General features: G+C 43.2%; 1 protein-coding gene and 2 pseudogenes across 4 annotated transcripts in view; 2 read left to right on the forward strand and 1 right to left on the reverse strand.

Moving 5' to 3' along the window:
• CHN2 (chimerin 2) overlaps positions 1 to 15,098 on the forward strand; it is a 244,831-nt gene that overhangs the window by 87,291 nt on the left and 142,442 nt on the right. The window lies entirely within an intron of this gene.
• LOC107505647 overlaps positions 1 to 15,098 on the reverse strand; it is a 73,402-nt pseudogene that overhangs the window by 50,930 nt on the left and 7,374 nt on the right.
• On the forward strand, positions 4,556 to 4,674 carry LOC118611108 (annotated as a pseudogene).

Here is a 15,098-nt window from a genome sequence, read left to right on the forward strand (position 1 = left end):
GGTAAATGTAACCATTTCAGAATTTGGGAAAGACGACCACGCAGGAGCGCAAAAGACATGCGCACAAACTGGTTTGTTACACACTGCAGCCGTGACGAGGTGAAGGAATAGCATTTTGGAGGGAGCCGTGCGCGAGGCTCGAAACCTCACCACCCTCTCCAGGAGCTACATGGAGCGTGTCCTCCTCGCTCGGCTTGTCACCTTGGGGGCCCATTGGGTATTGGAAATTTGTCAGGGCAGAAGACACCTATAGGTAGACTTCTTTCAAGAAATACTATACATGCATTTTCTTTTCCTTATGATTTTCTTAATAGAATTTTCTTTTCCTTCACTTTATTGTAAGAAGACAGTATGTCATACACATAACATATGACGCATGTGTTGACTGACTATTTCCGTTCTCGGGAAGCCTTCCAGTCAAGAATAGGCTATGAGTAGTTACGTTTGGGGAGAGTCGAAAGTGATACTCAGACTTTCGATGGGGCTGGTGGGTCGGTGGCCCTAACAACCCCCATGTTTCTCAAGGGTCAGCTGTACTTTAAGAAGTCACCTTGTGAGCACCCAGGCCATTTCTTAGCAGCACCCATGGAGTAAGACCTTTCCTTCCCCGCTCTCCTCTCCACCCTAATCTAGAGGAACTTGGAATTACGTTTAGCAAGATGGAGGTGGATGGATAAAAAAAAGGGAAAGGAAGAGAGTTCTTCCACCTCAGGCAACCAGCTGAAAGCAGAGAGCCGGGGAAGCTGCGACGTTGAAACGTTTGTGTTTCGCGAGTCGAGTTGCTGACAGACTTTGTTTTGTGAGTTGAGTTGCTGACACACTTCTTTTCTCTAAAAGCAATCCGAAAGACATGGGATTTGCCCTAAATGTCTTTCAAAGCAGAGGAAGAGTTAACCTAACCAGAATAAAGCTAAAGTTTGGACAATGGGAGACAAAAGTAAAGTTCCTTGTAGCCTATAAATTTAGCTCACGCAAAATAATAGTCACGTAGATTAAGGTTTCGAAGAGATATAAAATGTCCGTATCCTACAGGTGGATATTCCTAAGCTCTTGCTGTGCAAGGCAATCCTATCAGGGACCAGAATGGTATGGGAAGAACATCCTTTCATCTGCTGTTCATTTTCCACATGCTGAAAATCCTGAAATAATTATTCAGGACTCAGCATGTCAACCTGGATAGTTTCTTCTCTGACAAAGATAAATTTTGTTTTTTCACTTTGACACCCTGGTTTTACTACAAAGCTTGTGATTGGTAAGAGAAATTTGCATTTGTTAAATCTTAGAGGCGTGATAAAATGGAAAGTCGAGTCAATCGCTGGATATTTTTAGAGGCCAAGTAATCAAAGCGATTGTAGTTAGCTATTTGGTTTGCAGTGCACAGAGAGTGCGAAGTCTGATAAAGTTCACTGGTATAGAAAGCCGCATCGGCTGCCCGGAAAGTAACCCTCACACCCAGATTTTATTCTTATGAATAAAAAAGCCCATCCACATGATGCGAATCTCTGTTAATGACCCTCCACTTCCTCTTTCCTCCTCCTCCCCCTCTGCCTCTTCCTTCCCTCCTCCTCCTTCTTCTCTTCCTATTCCTCTCCTCATTCTTCTTCTCTCTTTTTTTTCTTTCCTTCTTCCTCTACTTCCCACCTCCCCAAATCAATTTGGACACATACTTGAATCTTACTCGTGTATCCGATTTCTGTGCTCCGTGTCGAAAGCGCGTACATCCAGGTAGGCAAACTGCAGAATCGGTGTCACGCAGGTGTCTCAGAATGTCGCCAGTACCGTGATTGTTTTCGGTCCCATTGTGAGGCCTCCTTTAGGATTTGGTGTGGAAGCTAGTATGTAAATATTGATTGGTTTTTATCAGTGATGCACAGTGCGAGCCAATAAATCTTTAGTTCCTAAACTAGTTGTGTCTTAAGAAGTATGTTTGAAAGCATCACATTGTTTTATCAGTTTTCTGGGAGGGTGTTTCAAGCTTAGAAATTGTAGTCGAGGTAAACTTTTCCTGGGAAGTTAATTATTAATATCTTCTGAAAATGGAAGGACTGGCATCATGCAAAGGAAAGGCAAGCGTTCTGATTAAATACCTTGTTTAATAAACAATAAAGAAGACCCACAGACAAAAAAATGTAAAAGGAAGTATAGTGACGAGAAGACAAAAATCCCCTTATGATGATGAATCACTAATGAAAGTCCCGATTGCTAAGAAAGTGGGTATAAACTCAGGGACTTAGCAGGAAAAGGAAATCCTAGGTGCTCAAAGAAAGAACAAAGCGGTAGACCAGATGCCGCATGAACTGCTGTGTCCTTGACCTGTGACAGGTTCACCTTTTAAGAGTGAATGTCCAGGGAATCATGTGTCCAGGGTGATTTTTCAAGTGTTTTGTTTATTATTTAAATGTTGTGGCAGCCCACTCGATGAAGGATAATTGACATGTCAGAATTCCTACTAACTCCCTCCTGTCCCAGTAGCTTTGTTAGCATCCTGGAAGAATGACATGGGAAGGTAATCAGGTGAGCTCAGGTGGAATTGCTCTGGGAGATTTGCATTCGGCAGAGTTGCCAGATTTCTGTCCTATAACACATTAATGAGCTCTTCCCTCCAGAGGTGTGATGCGTGTATAATAATTAGTCCTCTGTGTTTCAGGCGTGATGGGTAATGTCCCAGCCCCCTTAGTCTTAAGAATATAATTTTATTGTGATGACATTTTCAAGGGCTCAGCCTTAAACCTTCATTTGGGGGACAAGAAGAGTGGGATGCACCCAGCTACATCTTATCAATAATGCTCCTTGTTTCTTTTCCCACAAAGTCCTTTGACCACACCTAGGAAGCCCAGCTTTCTGTAATTCTATTGGCCCCTCATAGAGAGTAACAGGTTGGGGTAAATGCGGTGACAAGTACCATCAACTACTTCCCTTCTCTTGTTTTGGCATTATTGTGCAGATGAGATATACTAAAGCAAACACTAAAATCAAGAATGTGTGCAAAGATGTATCAACAGAAACGTTCAGTAAAAGAAAAAAACAGAAACGACTTACACATTCACGTAATGGAGTAGATAAAAAATAAATTATGATACATCCATATAATGAAACACTCAAATGTCATTAAAATTGATTGCGTAGAGGAATATTAAATGATATGTAGTCATGTTCACATTTAGTTTTTAAAAATCAGGCTATAAAAGAGTGGACACCATGTGATCCCATTTTACAATTAAAAAAAATTTTAATGTATAATACATAAACGACAAGAAAGATCAATATCCGAATGGGATGGTTATTGTGGTAAATGGGGTGCTAGGTGAATTTTTCTCTTAGTTCCCAATGGTATTTTTAAATTCTTCTATAATGAACATGTACATATTTTTTTAAAAAGACATAAAAACCTAAAATCTTATTTTACAGATTAGATGACTAAATCCCAAAATAAATAATTATTTATAAAAATAAAAAAAACCATGACCATTGATGGAAGACATAAGGAAGAAAACAATTCACTGAAGTGCAGTAAAAATGCCCCGAGCCTGCTTTTCTGTCTCTGTCGCCCATCTCCATCCTAAAGCCTTTCTCTCACTTTCCCTCCCGCCCACATGGACGCCTGAGGGTCCTTAGCCTCTCTGGTCTCCATCCCCCATCGCATCCCCATTGCCATTGCTTTAGTTTAGCCCTTGTCATCTTCTGAGGGGACTTCTTACCTCCAGACCTTTGTGCACACTATTCTCAGCTGTGCTGTCCTGTTCCCCCGACAGCCTGGCCAGTGGGTACCTGACATCAAAGGTCACTCATTCTCTTAGAGTCATTCCTGACAGTCACCACTTCTTACCCAGAATCCACGCTTTTTTATGCCTCACCCTTTGTTCTGACCGCTCTCTAGAAGCCTTACCTCTCTATTGAGCTTCTTTTTTCTTTTACATCCACTTTATTGAGCTGTGATTGACATGTAAAAGCTGCACGTGGTTAATGCCTAGGAGTCGATGAGTTTGGGAATGCAGCTGCGCTCATGAAACCATCCCCGCCATCAAGGCCATAGTCATATCCATCTCCTCCCCAAATCCCTTCCAATCTCTTTATCATTATTATTGTTTTCCTGCTACACTTCTTGGCCCTCATTTCACACCAGGTGCTATACGCTTCCGCCATAGTGCTCCATGCAGTTCTTTGCAACATCCCCACGAGGGCTACAGCTCCACTTTACGAAGAGAAAACAGAGGCACAGAGAGGTTAAGTAACTTGTCCCAGGCATCACAGGCAGAGACTAGAACAGTGTCGACCCCAGGGTAGTGCGGCTCCGGTATCTCTCTACTCGGAACGTATTTATGTGCTGCTGCTTCTTGTATTCGCATGGCCTTGCACATGCCTCTCCCTCCTACCACATCGTAGAGGAGGGATCATGTCTTAAGTGGATCTTTATTTCTTTTATGCCAAGCCCAAAGGCTGGCATATGGCAATCACCTCATAAACATTGACCAAATGACTGTTTGTGCAGCAAGTGTTTATTGGGCATCCACTATATGCATTGTTTTAAGCACAGAAATACATAAGTAACAAAACAATCTACAGCCGAGCTACTTTGAACAAGCCTGATCCCATCTGATCTTGGAAGCTAAGCAGGATTGGGCCTGGTTAGTACTTGGATGGGAGACCACCTAAGAAGACCAGGTGCCGTAGGCATAGAAAAATTAAGAAATAAGGGATTGTAAACTGACAAGGTCCTTGCAATCTGTAAAGTCATCCAAGGGTTGTCTTGCCTAAAATAAAAATAAAATAAAATAATAAAGTAAAGTAAAGCGAAAAGTAAAGTAAAATAAATACAAAACTCCCTCAGTGGGGAGCAGAAGAGTGACTTCGATTCTAGTGCAAATGTCAGGGGAAAGCCGGGTAAACAACTTAGGCACATTTAGATGACGTTTTTACTTCTGGATTCAGGCCTCACTAGATTACATTTTAAATTCGGGGCGTAATTTGAGACAACCGCAATGCTAGAAATTAATACAGTCCTGCATTCGTCATATCACAGCTCTGCAACTGATCAAATATAAGTGATGTGTCAGTGTTCAATAATGACTGCCTGATACTTCTCGACGCTTCCAAACAGACTTTTTGAAACTTCAGTACATATCTGAAAATATAACCTCTCATTTTTGTGCTCTTCTTTCTTGCTCAAGATTTTTTTTCTTTTTTTATTTTTTTCCGTTTTTCTCCCCTTCTTCTCTTATGGAACCATCTCAGTGCCTCCTGCTGCTTTACCCTGACTCTCTCTGTCTCCCCTGTTTCATGGTCTCCTTGTCCTTCTCCCTTGCTGCCGTTGTATTTTTGAACAGTTGATCAGAACTCGTAAAGGCAATATGATTTTTCTCTTTCAACCTATAGGGGGAAAATGATGAGGAATTAATCTGACCAAAATTTGTGTCACCAAGGGCTCTAGGTCTCATTTGCATACAGAAGGAAGAAGCGAGGCTAACTTTAGAGGTCAGAGATAGCTCACAGTGTAGAAAGTACTTCCCTTTTATTAATAACAAAGGAAAGATTAAGAAGGAGTAATTGTCTAAAGTGGCCTAAGCAATGGAGAACGCGTAGAAAAACTCGTTATTTAACATCGTGTTGCTTACCACCTTCTACAGAGAAGAACATTGAAAAAAAAAATTCTGCTTGAAGAATGCGTTTTTCTGGGGTCTCATTTATTAAAATGAAATTGAAGTATTAAGAAACTCAGGCTATTCCCAAATAATGACATTATTTTAAAACAAATGGATTCTTACAGGAATAGAAATAACCTATTATACTTGCAAAACACTAGCTTTTATTAAAAATGTACTGCCAGAATATGCCGTTTCATTTTTCCCTCCTCACACTGAGATCGCCACGCACGGAAATTCCTTATTCTTTGGATCCTATATTAGATTCTGGTAGCCAGAGTGTGCCTATAGGAAGCCCCTGCATTTATCAATAGTCTCCCTGTATCGAAAGCCATCATACAGCCCTGGTTTCCAGAACATTGTTTTTTTTGCAGATAATCTTTTTGTCAAACTCTATTCCAAAAATATGGTCAGTATTCCTGTATCTGTTAGTCCACTTGCTTCTTTACGCATTGGCAGTGCGACTCTAGCCTGGCCATATCAGCCCATAGGTCACCCAGGACCTACTCACTGCCAAAGCCAAGCTTTTCCCCCAGCCCCGGGGCACCTCAGCGTTCCTAGGGTAGATGCGGTTGCTGGATAATGCTTATATTCAGATTTTCCCCCAGGAACAAATTATCACATTTTAAAAAGGATTGGAGGAGAAATACCCAGAGCCTTAGCCTCTTGGGTTGCTGGATGTGAACCCAACCTGGGAGATTCCCCTGAAACAGAGGGACATGGGAATAGTGATAAAACCTCCGCAAAGCTGGGACGGCAAATGATTTGCTGGTTGAGCTCCCAGAGGTGTCAGTTCACTCCAGAAAAATGCAGGCCCCCCCCCCCCCGGTACCTGTCACTCCCTGCAGTACTCTGCCGAGCACCCTCCTGACCGCGCAGGTGGGAACACACCTCATTCGCGGTGACTGCTGCACTTTGGGAGAGCAGCCCGTTTAGAGAAAGGCTGTCCTTAGGACCACGATATTGGGCCAAGAAGCAAAGATTAAGCTTTCTAAGCACGAAATCTTTCATTCCTATGATGCTCCTTCACTTGGGAAAATTTCTCCAAGAAAGTTTTTATCAATACCTTGATTCTTGAACTCTCCTTCCTCTCCCCTCAGGCTCTTCCTGTCTGTACCCCGATTTCCTCTGGGCAGTGATGAGGGTCTTAGGGTAGTTTATGGAACATAACTCGCTGTGGGTATTGATCATTTATAGAAACCGTACACAATGCAGGAGCTTCTCAGAATCACAGTCTCAATATTCTATCCAGGGGGTACTGTTCCCCATTTCATTCTGTCCAGTGTCATCTTGGAATCCTTCTTTTCCATCTCTTATCCCTCATGCTTGTCGCTATATAAACCAATGTTAATTAAAGTGAGCCTGGGACAATATGATCCAGCAATTCCGCTTCTGAGTATATATACAAAAGAATTAAGAGCAAGATCTCATGGAGATATTTGCATACCTGTGTTCATAGCAGCATTATTCGCAATAGCCAAAAGACGGAAATAGCCAGTGTCCATTAACGTATGACATGATAAACTAATGTGGCATATACATGCAATGGAATATTATGCAGCCTTCAAAAGGAAGGACATTTTGACACATGCTACAATATGGATGAATCTTGAGGACATTATGCTAAGTGAAATAAGCCAGTCGCAAAAAGGCAAATACTGTAGGATCCCACTTAGATGAGGTACCTAGAGTAGTCAAATTCACAAATACAGAAGGTAGAGTGGTTGTGGCCAGGGGCTGGGGGAAGGGAGAAATGGGCAGTCGGTGTTTAATGGCTACAGAGCTTTAGTTTTGCAAGATGAAAAGAATCCTGGAGGTTAGTGATGCAACAATGTGAATGTGCTTCACGCTGCTGAACTGCGCACTTGAAAATAGTTAGGATGGTAAATTTTATATTGTGTGTATTTTGACACAATAGAAAATAAAATAAAATTTAAAAATTTTAACCTGAGAAGAAGAATTGGAACGTTATACCACCACCAATAACAAAAAGTTTTACAACTCACTGACAGCAATTATTGGTCAGTGCGATTGCTCTGTACGGTGTACCTGAGCTAAGCGGTGTACCTGAGGTAAGAGCCAAGAAGGATAATAAAGATAAATCCAGCATGATTCTCATCCCCAAGGACATGGTGATGTGGTCTGGGAAATGAATGTGCACAGAATATTAATCAAATGAAAATTCCAAGAAACGCAAGTTCGCATTCGGTGGGAGGTAGAGCATTTGAGGTGACCATTTAAGGTGAACTCAGAAGGATGGGTAGGAATCTAAAGTTAAATATTTTTAAAAATTACTTGAACTTGCATTGAAGGATGAACAATTAAGACTTTATTGCCCTTGATTTTTCAAATCGTTTTGAGATGGCATAAGCTCACGTATCCCCTCCATAAAGATTTCTAAGTGCCACCAGACCCCGCAGACCTTGTTGTGCTTTTAAACACCAGCATTGTCGATGCAGAAGAGTTAACTCTACAATCATTTAGCATTCAATTGTGAAAGTATTGTTCGATTTCCTGAATTATTGTGAAATTATGATTTTTTTAATCATAGTCTTAGAAAACAAAGCCATATATTCATTTCTACTTTTTTTTTTTACCTCAGAAGCAAATACAGTAGACAACATACCTGATAGCATATGTGCTTCTAACTCAAGGATCTTCTCATAGTTATGAAATGCTTTACTTTGTGATGGGTGGAACCGAAAGAGAGACTATGTCCCAATTGCCTGGCAAAGCGAGCTTATTTTGATCTGCTCCGTCTTTCTCAGCTTTGGCAGGCTAGCGCAAAGATTCCCTCCCGTCTGATCCTAGGACCAGCTTGCTGAATCTTAAGAGTCCTATCTTCAAGCTGAAGGTGAAATAATTCCTTCAGGGAGTAATGTGTAGGTACAGTCTGCAGAATTAAGCTGATAAGCGATGCCATTGCATTAGGAGGTCACAGTAATAGGATCACCTTCAATAAAGTGCCCTGAATGAATAAAATAAACCTATTACTCTGAGGTTCACCTCAGTCTTGTAAAATGCCTGGCATAGCTGAGGTTCTGGAAGAATGTCAAATAGACGACATAGCATGGGGTGTTCCGATCCTGTAGTGATAGGTTTGAGGATTATCACATATGATTCTTTTTCCTTTCATTCAATGAGTATTTAGAGACCTCTCACTTTATGCTGGGCACTATTCTAAGTGATACAACAATGAAAAAAAGAAAAAAGTCTTTGTCTTTAGGAATCTAACCTTCTAAGGGGGAGACAGATGATTCAAATCATTTTTTTTGAGAATGCCAAAAAGCAGAGAAAGTAGGAAGGATTTCTGAAACATCATGCTGGGTGCTATTCTAGATAGGATGGGCCGCACATGAATTATGAACTTCCTAAGAATCTGGACACACCAAAGATCACGATACCTAACATCATTCAATCAGGATAGTGCACAGGACATTTGTGGGACTCTGAGGCACACTGGGGTTAGGCCTTGCTCTGCCGCTCGGTCATTCTCGGCAAACTAGACAGCAGGCAGCTGTCAGACGTGTGCGGTGGACCGCATGAGCTCCAAATCTCTTTCAGCTCTAAAATTCTGTATTAATGCTCCGTTGATGATTTAGAAGACCCTTCAGGATTTTTCAGTTCCCCAGAGTTGTCAATATGAAAACCACTTGAAGTCTTTTCTTTTTTTTTTCCAGTAGCTAAACTGAGGTTGGAATCGCCTTTAATGCAACTGTTTTTATCGGAGACAGCGTCGGCAGAGGTTGGGTGCCAGGAGGCCACGTGCAGGGCCCTTAGGAGCTGGAAGTAGCAGGTTGAGCGAACAGCTGCTTCTACAGGGGGTGCACTTGGTAAGGGTGGGTGTAAGGACTCGAGGAGAGGACACCTCACTTGGTGCAAGTCTCCGGGGGCTGTTCTGCATCCTTCCTTAACGAGTTTAAAGTAGAGTGGTTCTAGATGACTCTAAGAAGTTTTGTCCAGGTTGTCTAGCTGGAAACCTCCATGCAGACCCCGAGTCTTGGGCTGAGTGGAGACTGAGGGCAAGCTGGTCCGAAGGCCTGCCTTTAGCAGAGCTCCGGGTCTCCCTGCTGAGCTGCAGCTCCTGTGACTCTTACCCTTCAAACACCACCCGAGCATCCCCAGGGACCCCACCCTCCTCCCCAGCCTGGGTGGTGTGGCTCTTGTCCACCAGCAGTCTTTATTCTTGTCTTCATCCACCTCACTCGGGCTGCCGATGGAGGCTGCAGCTGCTTTGGGTGAGGGAGAGGATGAGATTTTGATTGGGAGCCATGAGAAGGTGGGCGATGGGGAACGGGAAAGGGACCAGCACCTGGCGTCACAGGGCTCTGCTTTGGGGACAAGGCCTGCAGCATCTGGCTCCTCCCCTCCTGGAACACCTCAGGCCCAAACAGTTCCAGAAGTGGCCAGTGAATTCCTTCGACTTCTCTTCCCACTTTTTAATTAGATCATGACTCTTTTCTTCCACTCTGTTAACAGATTCTTTTGATCTTTCTTCTACATTCTTGACCTTTTCCTTCATCTTATCTACCTGGTTTTGGAAACGAAACTTCTCATCTTTAAAGCTGACATTCAGTTCCGTGGCTGTGTACCCTCTCTGGAGGTTGCTTCAGCCACAAGCATCATAGTTTCAGACAGTTCTACTGATGCTGTCTGATATTGAGATGCCTTCTGTTCTCCACATTGGAACAAACATTCCTGCCTCCTTTACATCCTCATAAACGTCATCAGAGCCAGCAGAAGAATATAGAATGTCATCATGGGCCACAAAGTCAACCTCGTGTTCTCCCAGAAACCATGGTATGAGTGTCCATGAAGCATCTCTGATGACTTTATCTACATAGGGACAGTGTCCGAGAGCTTCATATCTCTCTGCTTCATTCATCATAGTGAAATCTTTGACTTTGTGAATGAGGTCATCACTGCAGGCTCCTACCAACAAGCAGCTGTTTTTGCTTGCCTAAGTGCCCTTGCATGGCTTGAGTGGAAGAGGTCAAATATTCCATCTGCATATACCCTGACAGGCCTGTCAACTGATGTTGCTAAGCGACCTTGAGCGATGGTCAGTTTCTCATGGGATGCTTGGCACTGGCAGCTGGTTTCATTGCAAACGGGGCAGGTGCAGTCCGGGTCCACACCCCAGGGCACTCAGCTGGAAGAAACGCCATACTCAGCAATGTGGCAGGCACCTCCTCTACCCCACGCACTCCAGTCTGGCCAGTCGCAGACTCTGATGTCCTTCAGCGCAAAGGCCAAAGATGCTACTTGCTCCTACTTAAACCCATTTTATTTGAGCTGGTCGTTCAAATTTTTTTGCTGTATCTATAAATGCATAATAAAAATCAGGTTGCGATGGTCTGAATGTTTGGATCTCTTCCAAATTCACATAATGGGATCCTAGTATCCGTGTATCTGGTGTTAGGAGGCTGGCCTTTGGGAGGCGATTATGTCACGAGAATGGGGCCCTCATGAGTGGCATTCATGTCCTAGAAGTCTGCAGCCCAGAAGGGGAACTTCAGCAGACCAGGTGGCCTGCTGCTCTGGGACTTCCAGTTTCCAGAACTATGAAAATTAAATTTCTGTTATTTATAAGCCACCCAGTCTATGGCATTTTGTTATAGCAGCCCAAACGGACTAAAACACAAGTATTATAAGTTATTAGTTATAAAACTGTCATACCTTTGTGATAGGTTTCTTCTATAATTTTAGGTAAGGCAATTTGATTCTCTTCATTGGAGATAAATATAGGGAGAGAGCGATTTATATGATATGAGTTGATTATAGTGCACTTTACTACAATTTAGTAGTGAAAAAGCCTATTTAGAACCAGTTATTCACTATGACACCTATTTTCTGACACAATTCAATATCCTCCGAAATTGTCGCGGGAGATGTAATTATCCAAAATGCTGAGAGTGCTCGGTGTAAAGTCGCCTGCGATGGCATCTTCAGAGGAAAACCTAGTTTCCAGGCAGAGCCGAATGTAGACACAAGTGCTGTCCCCAAAGTGACATCTAACTTTCCTGAACTCATGCTAAGAAAAGCGATTTTTGCCACAATGTTGGACTCGTACTTCTATCTTGCCAAAGCGAATAGCTCAGCTTTCATGGAGTATAACGTTTCTCCTGATAACCTGGGTATATTCTTTTTGGGGGGAGGGGAAGGGCAATCATGGTCCCTGGAGCTCTGTAAGCAATTATTTGCTCTGTTGATAAAAAAAAAGTGTTTTGATACTATTAAAAGGGATGTAGGTAGCCTGAAAATAGGTTTCGATTTGGTCATTGTCCTAGAGTTCTGGGAAAACAGACTGTTCTTTTGAATTTCTAAACAATAATAATTTGTTTAAGACCTTTGCACAATCATGATAAGTTACATGTCTTGATAAGAAAGCCTTGCATGGGCAGAGCATCTGTAGAAAGACCACTACGCAGATAATGAGCACAGTTATGCTTAAATTAAGTAGGCACGAAGGAATAGGAGTAGATAGGAAAGGAGGAGGTAATTGAAGCAGCAAATAGTCTGAGGCATAGAAATGGAAATGTGTGTAAACTGCAAATTGAAAAGGCATTCGGTGCCGTGAACTATTGTGTTAATTTCTTTGGGGGTTTGAGTAAGTGCAAGTAATGATATAATGAAACGACTGTGGAAAGGGCTCAACACGTGCATCAATATTGGGGAAGAAATCTCTTTGTATATGGCATTTTGAGACCGAAGGATGTATCCTAGATCCTTGCTCCTCAAAGTGTGGTCCATGCACCAGCAACATTGAGCATCCTGGGAGTCTGATAGACATGCAGAAGCTCAGGCCCCCTTCTAGACCTGTTGAATCAGTATCTGCATTTAACAGTCTCCAGGTGATAGATATACAGGCACATTGAACTTTTAGAAGCACTGACCTAAAGCTGTTGTAACAGTTTATTAATTCATTTATTTATCCATTCAATAGACATTTTTGGAGTCCCTTCTATGTGCCAGACATTTGATTAGACAATAAAAGAAAGAGAGAGTTACAGACAGATGTAAGACAGAGGCCCCTGCACTTCAGGAAGGAGCACATAACTGGAGTGGGTCATGTGAGATACATTGAAAGTTAGAGTTCAGAGGATCTGTGTTTGACTATGGGATGTCAGGGCAGGAAAGTGATGGCGCCCCAGTGTTAGCCCTGAGCACGTGAGTGTCAGTGGTATGTTTAGATCAGACTAGGAGTAAAAGAGAATGCCTCTATCCTTGCAACATTAAATTTTGAGCCTGCTGTGGAATTGGCAGGTGGAAATGTCTCGTAGGCAGCTGGAGTGGAGAGCAGGGGTCGTCAGATTATGGCTGCAAACCAAATCCTGCCCACCCTTTGTTTTTTTCCGAATAAAGTTTTATTGGAACACAGCCACGTTCACGGTTTACCTGTTGTCCATGGCTGCTGTCACACCCTAAGGGCAGACTTGAGTAGGTACATCAGAGACCATGTGGCCCACAAAGCTTAAAGTGTTTTCTCTCCAGCCTTTTCCAGGGGAAGTTTGCTGACTCCTTTCCTAGAGCACGGTGGAGAGTTCTGGGTTAGAGACAGCGGTGTGGAATTTATAGCAGCCGGGGAGGGGCGGGGAGTTGATGAGACCATCCTGGGAAAACGCGCAGTGAGGAGAGAAAAAGACAAAGTCAGAGCCGTGAGAGACACTGCTCCGTGTGCGTCCTGTGCTTCCTGTGCCCGTGGCAGTTCCCTGGCCACTCAAATCCCTTTTTTTTTCCCTGATAACTTTCGTAGCAGCTATTATTATTATTATTATTATTATTATTTGCTTTGGCACTTGCAAACTTATTAAGCCCAGACATTTGCACTAAATTCAATGAACCATTCTGTATATAATTTGTAGCCCTAATAATTTAGCGGATTATATATGGTAACAAATAACTTTTACATGTCAATGAAAGCTGTGAGTAACATAGTAGCCTGGGCCTAATTAACATCTCCTTGTGAAATAGAAAGGAAATATTTCCTTTCTTCATATATTTGTTTCGCCTGATTCCTGACTGGCGGGGGTGTGCAGAGGTGTCAACGGCTCTTGCAAAACCCCCGTCCACTTAATGCTGTCCCCAGGCAGTGATGACCACAAGCTGGCATGTTCTCCATGCTTTGCCCCGCGGTGAGGCTGCCGCTCGCCTCAGATTCATGGGAAGGTGGTGATACAGAGGGCTGCTGAGAGGGGAGGCAGGAAGCTTCTGGAGCAGGAAATAGTTCAGGGCATAAAAAGGGGAGCGTGTGTTTCAAATCTGTAAGTTTAAGAGCCATTCGGTGCTACAAACTGTACTTCTCAGGAGTTATGCATAGGTCTTTGTGTAGGAAACATTTTAATGGTATCACCAACCAAAAGAAAAGGACTCTGGCCTCAGTTCTTAGCCCACCGGTGTTAGATAAATAGCACAGCTAGTGTTAGGCACTGGGCTCTGAGATGAGGATGAGCGGTCTCTATAAGACGAGGTGAGGAAGAGAAAAAGGATGCAGATGGGCGTCAGCTCGGCACCTTCGTGATGGGTGCAGAAGTTCAGCCATCGCCTTATTTTTCTGCTAGCACGAAGCCGTTGTCTTGTATTCCCTCGTGCAGAAGAACCATGTCTCACCTGTCAGACCCGAAGCAGGCTTTTAACTGCCATGCCAGACAGCAACACAGACTTTACACGCTGGAGATTTGAGTCCCCACGCCGCCAAACTGTGGCTTCTGACTTTTGCAATTTCTGCCTCAAGGGAATATATCCATTTGCCACTCCCCTCCCCTGTGGGTTAGACACACTGCTAACCAGGGGTGACAGACCCTGCAATTTTGAACAAGGGCATCCTCTCAGAGCTTTGCCAAGGTAGCTTTTAGCTGGCTTCTCCACAGATTTGTGACTGTACAATTCTCTGCAACCTTATTATAAAAAATTCTCTTTTCTGAAAGAGCAAAAGCCAAGTAAATATTAAAGAAACATCAAAACCAACAGAGCAACTTCTAGAATACGGCAACTTCCCTCACTAACATCTACCAGCCAGGCGGGTCTCAGTCCCTAAATGGAATACTAATATTATTCTTAATGTTAGTCTTTCCACACCTGGATACCCACGTCCCTGGGGTTCATCTCTCCCTGAGGCTCTCTTTCACTCTTCTCCAGTGCCCTCTGATTTGGTCCTTCCAAGCCGAGGAGGACCTTGACCTGTCGCGTGGGCTGCTTCCCGCCCTCTCCCTCCAGCCTTCTTCCTGTCACCTCACATCCTCTTGGCAGGGGGGCATCTGCTGAAACCGTAGGGACCACAGTGGTTCCATCGCTACTTTTCAAACACCAGAATCTAAGTCACTTGAAATTACACCCAATGCTGGGAGCAATTAGGTTAATTCCTCCTTCGTGGGAGAAAGTGTCTTCTTTTAAAACTTGCTTTGGAATGATATTTCTTTAAAAGACCATTATCTCTTCTGCCAAACAGAGAGTCTAGGG

The sequence above is a fragment of the Rousettus aegyptiacus genome, unplaced genomic scaffold, assembly GCF_014176215.1.
Source record: "Rousettus aegyptiacus isolate mRouAeg1 unplaced genomic scaffold, mRouAeg1.p scaffold_m13_p_13, whole genome shotgun sequence".
In the NCBI taxonomy this organism is placed as follows: domain Eukaryota; kingdom Metazoa; phylum Chordata; class Mammalia; order Chiroptera; family Pteropodidae; genus Rousettus; species Rousettus aegyptiacus.